Source organism: Heterocephalus glaber, unplaced genomic scaffold (genome assembly GCF_053883595.1).
Source record: "Heterocephalus glaber isolate CG9 unplaced genomic scaffold, H.glaber_assembly_v1.0 deba00000281, whole genome shotgun sequence".
In the NCBI taxonomy this organism is placed as follows: Eukaryota; Metazoa; Chordata; class Mammalia; order Rodentia; family Bathyergidae; genus Heterocephalus; species Heterocephalus glaber.
This window is the reverse complement of record NW_028258139.1, coordinates 34804278-34813438: the sequence shown is the minus strand read 5'-3', so window position 1 is coordinate 34813438 and position 9161 is coordinate 34804278. Positions and strand designations below refer to the sequence as shown.

Below are 9161 nucleotides of genomic sequence, written 5' to 3'. Positions count from 1 at the left end.
GTCAGCTTTCTGTTGCTGTGACAAAGTACCTGAGGAAAACAACATAAAGAAGGAAAAGGGTATTTTAGGTAACAGGCTCAGAGGGTTCAATCCATGGTGAGCTGGCTCCAGTGTTGTTAGGCCTGTGCCAAGGGAAATGAGTGTGTCAGAGAAAAGCCACTCACTTCCTGGCAGCTGAGAAGCAGACAGTGACCTAGAAAGCTGGGAAGGGATGAGGGACAAAATCTATTCCCCAAAGACATACCCCCATGACCTAGTCCTTTCCTCTAGAACCCACCCCAAGTTACCCTCCTCTTATAGCTTGTATCTAGATTTCCCCCAAAGCCTCATGCACTCAGAAACCTACAACTGCAACTATATTTACCATTTTAGACACTTTAAGGAAATTTGAAGATAACACATGAGCTCTTACATTAATGTACCAAATTGGCCCTGATGTTTTCACAGGATTGAATTCAAGTGTGCTTTTTGTTTTTTGTTTTTTGTGTCAAATTTCCAGATAAATTCTTTAACTTAGAATATGTGACATTTAACTTCACAAAGTCACTTGCTCTGGGAAATGTCTTCAGTTAAAGATGCATTACCAAAAGCATTTTATGGGCTCCAGGAAGAAATCATAGTGAATTATTGTGTAAAGTGTTCACAAATCAAGTAAATCCATAAACTGATTATCTTTTATTTTTTAATTCACCATAAAATAAAAATTATTTACATAATTTTATTTTTCAAGAAATGTGCTGGTACAGTAAATGCTTCTAGTAAAAGCAAGCATAATGAGCACTTTGAAAATGATGCTCGTTCAGCGGGGCCCTCCGCCGCCGCTACTCTGGGGGCTGGGGGCCCCTGTTGCTGGCGGGGTGGCGCTGAGCGAGCAGGAGCCAGTGTACGAGTGGTTCGGAATGGTGCTGGGCTCGGCGCAGCGCCTGGAGTTCATGTGCGGACTGCTGGACCTGTGCAACCCGCTGGAGCTGCGTTTCCTCGGCTCGTGTCTGGAGGATCTGGCCCGCAAGGACTACCACTACCTGCGCGACTCGGAGGCAAAGGCCAAGGGTCTCTCGGACCCGGGGCCGTTGGCCGACTTCCGAGAGCCCGCCGTGCGCTCGCGCCTCATCGTCTACCTGGCGCTGCTGGGCTCAGAGAACCGGGAAGCTGCTGGCCGCCTGCACCGCCTCTTGCCCCAGGTGGACTCGGTGCTCTAGAGCCTGCGCGCGGCCCGGGGCGAGGGCTCGAGGGGCGGCGCGGAGGACGAGGCGGACGGCCACGGCGACCAGGACGCCGAGAAGGGCGGCTTTGGCGCGGAAGGCAGCGGCGGTGGCGCCGAGCCCGGGGCTGGAGGCGGGCTCGGCTCCAGGGCCCATGAGGAACTGCTGCCCTTCACCATGGCTTCGCTGCACCCGGCGTTTTTCCACCAGCGGGTCACCCTGAGGGAGTACCTGGAGAGGCTGTGCGCCGCGCTGCGCGGAGGGCCCGAGGACGCCGAGGTGGAGCTGTGCAACTTTCCCGGCTCCGGGGCCCAGAACAACTCTGCTCATAGTGATTACATGCAAAGTAATGAGACCAATTTAATAGAAGAAGCCCCAATACCTCAGCATGAACCTACTGCGGCACCTCGTAGAGCTCACCGAGAAGCTGTACACATTGAGAAGATAATGTTGAAAGGAGTCCAGAAGAAAAGGGCTGACAAATATTGGGAGTACACTTTCAAAGTAAATTGGTCTGATCTTTCAGTCACAACAGTAACAAAAAACCACCAAGAACTAAAGGAATTTCTACTGAAGCTTCCAAAGGAATTGTCTTCAGAGACTTTTGACAAGACCATTTTAAGAGCCCTGAATCAGGGTTCCCTGAAAAGGGAGGAGCGGCGTCACTCTGACCTGGAGCCCATCCTAAGGCAGCTATTTTCAACTTCATCACAAGCTTTTCTACAGAGTCAGAAAGTATACAGATTTTTTCAGTCTATATCGTCAGATTCTCTACACAGTCTCAATAACTTACAATCTTCTCTGAAAACTTCTAAGATATTAGAACACTTGAAAGAAGACAGCTCAGAAGCTTCAAGTCAAGAAGAAGATGTGTTACAGCATACCATAATCCACAAGAAACATACTGGGAAAAGTCCCATTGTGAACAATATAGGTATGAGCTGTTCTCCATTAGATGGGCTTACTGTGCAATATTCTGAACAGAATGGAATTGTGCTTTGGAGGAAGCAAAACTGCACCACCATTCAGCACCCAGAGCACTGTGTGACCTTGGCTGACCAGCATTCTGCTGAAAAACAGAGCTTATCTTCGATAATTAAGAAGAAAGGAAAGCCACAAATAGAAAAGGAGAAAATTAAGAAAACTGACAACAGACTGAATAGTAGAATAAATGGTATTAGACTCTCCACTCCTCAACATGCCCATGGTGGTACAATGAAAGATATGAATTTGGACATTGGATCTGGACATGACACGTGTGGAGAAACATCTTCAGAGAGTTACAATTCTCTGTCTAGTCCACGACATGATGGAAGAGAGAGTTTTGAAAGTGAAGAAGAAAAAGACAGAGACACAAACAGTAATTCTGAGGATTCTGGGAACCCATCAACAACCAGATGTAGAGGTTACGGTCCTGTCAACCAAACTGTCAAGCTACCTGTTCAAATTACTTCACTAGGAAATGAGAACGGAAACCTTTTAGAAGATACCTTGAACTCGCCCAAGTATCCACATTCATTTTATGCCAACTTTACACTGTGTCATGCACAATGGTGCCCAGAAGTCTGAAATAGTTGTTCTGCCACCCAAATCTGCAGATGGCAAAACAATAGGGATGCTAGTTCCTAGTCCTGTTGCTATTTCTGCAATAAGGGAGTCCATAAATTCAACCCCTGTTGGAATTCTAGGGCCAACAGCTTCAAATGGAAAATCAGAAAAACACCTTGAACTACTGGCTTCTCTTTTACCTATTCCATCAACTTTCCTTCTGCACAGTAGTACTCCTGCCCTGCACCTAACATTTCAGAGGTTAAAATTGCCACTGGCACAGGGATCTTCTGAGAGTTGCACAGTTAATATCCCACAACAACCACCCGAAAGTCTGAGCATTGGATCACCAAACACTGCCTTTATTCCTGTCCATAACTCAGGTACTTTCCCAGGATCTCCTGTGGCTACCACAGATCCCATCACAAAATCTGCATCCCAAGTGGTAGGACTAAATCAAATGGTGCCTCAAATTAAGGGAAACACAGGGACAGTCCCTCAGCCTACCAATGTGAAGGTTGCTCTTCCAGCAGCTGGCCTCTCAGCTGCACAGCCACCAGCTACCTACACCTTACACCTACACCTCCTCTTGCTGCCAATGTGTTACCCACCCAGAATTCCAATGTGCTCAACACAACAGCCACTTCTGCATAGCCAGCAAGTGCAGGCATTAGTCAGGCCCAGTCCACTGTTCCTCCTGTGGTTCCTACCCATACCCCAGGTCCTGCCCCTAGCCCAAGCCCTGCTTTGACACACAGTACTGCTCAGAGTGACAGCACATCTTATATCAGTGCTGTGGGGAATACAAATGCTAGTGGGACAGTATTGCCACCACAGCAGATGGGCTGAGGTCCTTGTGGTTCTTGTGGGTGAAGGTGTAGCTGTGGGAGCAATGGAAACCTTCAGCTAAACAGTTACTATTATCCCAGTCCAATGCCCGGACCAATGTACCAAGTCCCATCGTTCTTCACTCTGCCTTCCATTTACAATGGCAGCTACCTCAACCAAGCACATCAGAGCAATGGAAACCAACTTCCTTTTTTTCTGCCTCAGACTCCATATGCAAAGTGACTGGTGCATGATCCAGTCATGGGGAGCCAAGCCAACTATGGCATGCAGCAGATGGCAGGATTTGGGAGATTCTGTCCTGTATATCCAGCACCTAATGTAGTTGCCAACACCAGTGGTTCGGGGCCCAAGAAGAATGGGAATGTCTCATGTTACAATTGTGGTGTAAGCAGACACTATGCACAGGACTGTAAGCAGTCATCCATGGAGGCCAATCAACAAGGTAATCACAATAACTCCCAGAGGACTTGTTTTTGAGTTCACCTGTTTATCCTTTCTTTCTTGTGTGATTCTGTTGTAGCAGCAAGATGTTTGTGGTTCATTTACAGATGTTGTGTTTTCAGTTACAAACCATAAAGTGCAAACAGAAAAGCCTAATGTAAACACAGGTCATACAGAGCACAAGGAAGGTCAGAGGAATATAGTTTCCAAATAAGAAACTCTAAAGGCACTTTCAAAGAACATAATGGGAATTCAACTTCTATGATGTTTAATTGTCTTGCTTACAGTACTTTTATTAAAGCTACAATTCTGTTTTATAACGCCAAATTTTTAAATATTAAAAAGCTAGGAAGTATGTTAGTCATCTGACATATACAGTTTTTAGTAACTGTTTAGTGTCTGTGCATAACTACTGACCTCACACATATGCCTGTGTTGTCCCTTTCCCAACAAATGTGTAAGGAAAAAAATTCCAAGATTCTATTGCATTTTTATAAGAACAAAATAGTTAAACAGCAGGCTGGAGTAAGGAAATATGAACCAAATTTAATATTACTAACACCAGAAAGAAGAGAATACACTTACATAAATATAAGTAAGATATCAAATTCAGTGTAAACCTCAAACTGTTCTTTTAAACTTGTATTTGGCCTTTGTCATTTTGCCAAATCTTCCTCAGAAAAGTAAGTCTTAAATTGGGAGTATACTGACCTGGCATTCTTAAAGCAAGGTCAAGTTTGATAGCTTTAGGTTAAACTTAAAACACAAACATCACATTACTTTTTATTTTTAAGATAATTTATTTGCCATTTTAGAATGGTGTTAGTGTTAAGGAAAGTGCCTCCGGAAGAGCATGCCCATTTGATATCTTGTAGTGGTTTGTGATGCGTGTCATTGTAAGCAGTGACTTAGCCGTTCTGTCTTTCCCATTTTAGGCACTTACAGACTGAGATACGCACCTCCCCTCCCCCCCTTCTAATGATACATTGGATTCTGCAGACTGAAATGAGTAAAGCTTGCCTACTTAATACACTCAAGTGTGGGGAGTCATGGGGTATGGAGGGGAGGAAAGGAAAGGTATTTTGTTTGTTTCTTTGTCTATACATTTCCTAGATTTCTGTGCAGTTGGGAGTTTTTATTTCTCTTGTACCAATGTCCAAAATAAGAAAGAATGCGATGCTTCTTGAGCCTCTGGTCTCCTGGTTCAACAACAGGCTTACATATGTATGATATATGTAACTTAAATTTCCAGACAAACTTATCAAAAGAAAAATGTTGATGTGTGCTTTTTTAAAACACTGAATACTTGCTGTGTGCAACGTTTACTGAATCTTTAAAACTGTGTATTTGACCTTTTTTTTAACAACACTGGTGACAGTCATATGGTTTGAAAAAGAGAAACTTTGCTTCTTCCCCAGCTTTTTCACTTTGACCCTGTAATGGACTTTTCTCAGCCACTTGCAACCCGGCCTGTGGCCTGCTGTGAGAGTGCCCAGCAGTGTAATTGTCTGCACTTCTGTAAATTGCTCTGCACATAAACTAAGGGCAGAGTGTTTCATCTTAATCTTATGGGAGAAGTCAAATCCCCAAGATAGTTTGTATATATGTAATAAACAGCATCACATAAGTACATATTTGCAGTGCTCCTTGTCCAAATAAAGATGAAAATAAGTGGGAGAGAGAGGAAGAAGTCAAACCATATGAAGCTGAAAAAAGTGATGTATGAAATGGACAAAAAGCTTTTTCTTAAAAAAAAAAAAAAATTTCCTTCCATCATACTTCTCTAGCCTGTTGCTTCAGAGAGACACAAAGTGAACACACTGGTGTGAATGTCATTCTCTGTGTGCTTGTGTTTGTGATGAGAGTCAACAGCCAGTTCTATTCATCATCTACCACCTTGTCCTGCTCAAAGACACTACTTGAGCAAAGATTTCTTCTTTTGCTACCAACTGTTACAGTGTTATGTTGTGTTTAAAATGTGTGCGGCTATTGAACAGAAGCTGTGGGTTTCTACAAAAAGTCAAGTATTTGTTTCCTAACCTGTCATTCGTAGCAAAGTCACTTTTATAACTGTTTACCACTATGCTTGATTATAATGTGAAAGACTGAATTCTGAGTGTGTTAAGATGGTATTAATCATGTCAGTATCATGTCACTAAGTTCAATGCTGTTGTTTAAAAAAGAAAGTTTTTAAAACCCAATCTATGTACTAAATTGCTTCCAGGTAATTTTTGATTTCCTAAAGTGCACTGAGGTTATCTGGAAGACTGGGTATATTTTTTGGTGATTGCTGCATTGTACAGCAATGAACAGTTACCACTGTATAGTCATAAGTTTAAGGGGCTTGGGGGGCTATTTTCCCATTCCTCAATACAGAGCAGAAATGATAGGTTTTTGTTGTGTGTAATAATGTTGGTGTGCAGCAGAGAAACTTAAATATCTGGTCTTGGTTGAGAAGCCTAACAGATTACAAGACAAAAGAAAAAACTTGAAAAAAAAAAAGAAGTGTAATTTAATGCTTCATAAGTAGCATTTATATTTATAGCACCAATGTACATTTTGAAACTTTCAGGGTGGGAATTAATGGGGAAGGGGCAGAGGAAGTTTAAGGGGTAGATAAAAGCTTTAATTTAGAAAAAAAGTTTGAGGAAAGGAAATTATTTTGATTAAATATATTTTATTTGATTGGGTATTTTTGGACCACATTAAATCAATTGTTAAGCTGCAGTTGAGTTGTTCAGGTGAGAATGTTGATAAGCCACGTATGAGCGCATTGTGAATCATTTTCCAGTTGTACTTTATGGAGCTTATTTTATGATTTAAAATACTGTACTGTACATAGGAGGTATGTTTCCTTCTCCTTATTTGTATGTTTACCATATACTTTGATATTTGAAATGTTATGTACTGGAAAGGCCACTTATATTTCTAGAACAGATTGGATTTTATGCAATCTTTTTTTCTTGGATTAACAGCAATAAAAAAATGAAAAAACAAAACAAAAAAAGAAAACGATGCTCTGTGGCTGATATAGACATATCCTCCTCTCTTCAGCCTCAGATATCCCCACAGACCCAAGAGGGAGGACCCAGGAAGGGAACAGCAGAGAGGGGTTCCATTAATGTGAAATTATTTTGGAAACTTTCCTCTCTAACTTACCCAATTATTTTGGCAAAATATAAAACTAATTAATCCTATCAAGACTCATGTAATACTCTTGTCAGTTAATTCCTTTCATTTTGAAAGCAAACATGTTCCATTTGCCTTGATTTTATTATCTCTGTGTAACAGGAGGCTAAGACTGCGGGAAAAGTTGATTATGTGATTTTATACAGTATTTCTTAGTCACTGCACTGTTGAAAGCATCTACTTACTCATTTCAACAGATGTTAGTATAGCACCCAGAGTTAAGAAAAGTAAGAGATATACATGTTTTCAAGACACTTCATTGTTTTAGAAAACAAGAATCTTTATAACAATAGATTTCCTAAGTATAAAAATAAAGATGTCTGTGATTGCTTCACATAATATACCATATTCTCATCTGCAATATCTACTTCCCTGATACAGAAATAATATTTCAAACAATTATATTAATGTATAAAATACTTCATATAAATTTCAGTAATGGGGATTACTTCTATACAGCAAACAAAGACAGAAGAGGCAGAGGAGATGAGCTGCTCCCAGTGCCAAGGAGGAGGAATTTGAGCCACTATATCACGCCCAACCCAGCACAGAGGAGGTGAGCTGTGCAGGCCCCAGCAGCACACAACCTTCCCCCCCTCTTTGAAATGAGAAGACATGTAAACAAGTATTAAAACCAGACTTCCAGATCACCTCAAGCAACCCCTAAGGGAAACGAGATGGAACACTCTGATACTCAACCACCTGGACTCTCTGAACTGGCAACAAAAGAGGATCTGGAAAAAATGAAATCAGAAATAATTTCTCAGATAACAGCAGAGATTGTGCCCAGAGTGCAAGACATGATTAATAAATCTAGAGAGGACACAGATAAAAAAAATAGAGGATCTGAGGAACATGATGGAATCCAAACATAGGAAACAAATGGAATCTTTAAAACAGATGCAAACAGATTTCCAGGAGATCAAAAACTCTACTGAAATGAGCCAATGTGAGGACAAAATTTCAGATATAGAAGATAAGATTGCAATTAGTGACAAAGGAAAATAAAAATTGCTTCAAAATTGTAAGTGACCACGAGAAATCAATCCAGTAGCTGCTACACGTTGCAAAGAAGAATAACATAAGACTGATTGGAGTCAATGAAGAAACAGGAGAGAGTGCAGATGACATAAAAAAAAACCTGTTCACAGAAGTAATGGCAGAAAATTTCCCAAATAGGGGAAAAGAACTTGACATACAGATAAGTGAGGCATATAGGACTCCAAATAGCCTTGATCAAAAAAATCTACACATAGGCATGTAATTGTTAAGATTCCAGAAACCTAACAAAAGAACAAAGTTCTACAAGCTGTTAGAGAAAAGAAACAAATCACATACAAAGGAAAGTCCATCAGAATCACAGCAGACTTCTCAATACAAACCCTCAAGGCAAGAAGAGCTTAGAGTGACATATTCCAAGCCCTAAAGGAAAACACCTCCAACCCAGATTGATGTACCCTGCAAAACTATCTTTCAAAACTGATGGAGAAATAAGATATTTTCATGACAAAGTGCAGCTTAGGAACTTCATGAATACCAAACCAGCACTCCAAAGAATTTTAGATAATATCCTAGGAACAGACAATGAGGATCACAACCCCAGGAAGTACAGCAAAATGATTCCATTGGGCACAACAAGAAATTAAATGTAAAGGGGGAGAATCCAACAAAAAGTAAAAGTCATGACAATGTTAACTCAGTACGTATCAGTTACAACCATCAGTGTTAATGGTCTCAATTCACCAATCAAAAGAAATAGACTGGCAGAATGGGTCAAGAAACAAGATCCAACAATATGCTGCATACAAAAAACACATTTAATTTGAAAAGAAACTCATAGACTGAACATTAAAGGGTGGAAAACAATACTCCATGTGATAGGAACCCCCCAAAAAGCAGGGGTAGCTATTCTCTTTGCAGATCTAGTGGATT

General features: G+C 41.0%; 1 pseudogene across 1 annotated transcript; it reads left to right on the top strand.

The window, feature by feature from the left end:
- The first annotated feature begins 773 nt into the window (after positions 1-773).
- LOC101701141 (zinc finger CCHC domain-containing protein 2-like) lies at positions 774-5235 on the top strand (annotated as a pseudogene). The gene is made up of 2 exons (XR_015440490.1): positions 774-4041; positions 4976-5235. The product of XR_015440490.1 is annotated as a zinc finger CCHC domain-containing protein 2-like (transcript).
- The last annotated feature ends 3926 nt before the right edge of the window (positions 5236-9161 follow it).